The following is a 1,439-nucleotide window of genomic DNA, read 5'->3' as shown; positions in this document are numbered from 1 at the left end:
TACCGGGAAAGGCCCGTGGGAGGGAATTTACAGCTCACCAGGATGCATTTCCTGAAGTGTTGGCTGCACTCCTTCGTCTGCAATCTTGGTTGTTGTTGTTGTCTTCATTTTTATGTAGTTTTTTTTATTTTTGTTTTTCAATCCAGCTTTTAGTTTTTCTCAAAAGGAGTATGAGTTAAATACCACCTGCACCATGCTAAGTAGAAGGAAACCTATTCAGATTGTTTTTAGTATTTGTTTCTTTTTCCCTTCACCCATTGCACCTTTTTAAAGACAAGGACGGACTTGACTCTATTTTAGGGGTCAATAAATTACAGCCTATTACGTGGAGCTTGATTTTGTTAATAAAGCTTTGTTGGAATACCAGCCGCACCCCTTCCTTTACTTGTCATTTATGAGTGATTTCACCATGATGGCCCAGTCGGGGTGTTTATGAAAGAGACTGTATGGCCTGCATACCTAAAATATTTACTCCCTACCCCTTTACAGAAAAGGTTTGCCAACGTCTGCTCTATTTTATTCATATTTTTTGTAACTGCCAGAAATTTCAGGCATTCATGCAGTCATGTATTCATTAAACAATTTATTAAAAGCTGCCCGCATACCAGGAACTGAGCAATATTTCTGAGATAAGAAGACAAAAATACAATCTTCTTATATGTTGCACACGTACGCTAGGCACAATAATGTCTATTGGCTGAGTTTTAAAAGTTTTTGAGTATTGCATTTATTATTCCAAGTTGGAAACTTTATTTATATATTATCTGAATCCTTTGTGTCCTCATTATGATTTTATTTCTGATATTCTCAGAAAGCGATGAGATCTAGAACATACAGTTTGCTCATTTGGTCATTCCAACTCATATCTGTTACTTCTTTTATCGTCGTGATCTTTCCTGTAAACGTACGTTTATATTTTGTATTAATATAAATGCAAACATTTCAAAAGATGTACTTTTTTGTTAAATATCATAAAAATAGAGAAACTTTTAAATTTCTGTCTGGCGAAAATAGAGCCCATTTGTTTTTCTCTTCCAACATTGTCCAGACTTGAGTTTCTCATCTTGCTAATAAACATTCAAATAATAACTGTGACGAGGCGGAACATTTCGCTGCTAAAATAGCTTCTCATTTGCATGGTACATTTCTTCATTTCATAAACTGTCTTAAATTGAGGATATATTATTATCCAAATGATCTATTCTTAATTTTTTTGGAATCACTTGTTTTCTTCACACTTTTTAAAATAAGATGACGATCTGGAATCTGACCCTGCCTGTTGTCATATCACAAAAAAAGAAAGACTCCCCGATGTACAATGAGACTGAGCTGACATCACGTAAGCCAAAAGCAGACACCTGGATCTCTTGTTTCCTCCGGAAGCCTTTTATTCTCTGCCATTGTCGGCAAGAGCTGTCACCTAATAAATACACATGATG

This window comes from Puma concolor, chromosome C1 (assembly GCF_028749965.1).
Source record: "Puma concolor isolate L17-30 chromosome C1, mPumCon1.1.hap2, whole genome shotgun sequence".
Lineage (NCBI taxonomy): Eukaryota > Metazoa > Chordata > Mammalia > Carnivora > Felidae > Puma > Puma concolor.
The sequence above is the reverse complement of the archived record's forward strand: the minus strand, read 5'-3'. Positions refer to the sequence as shown.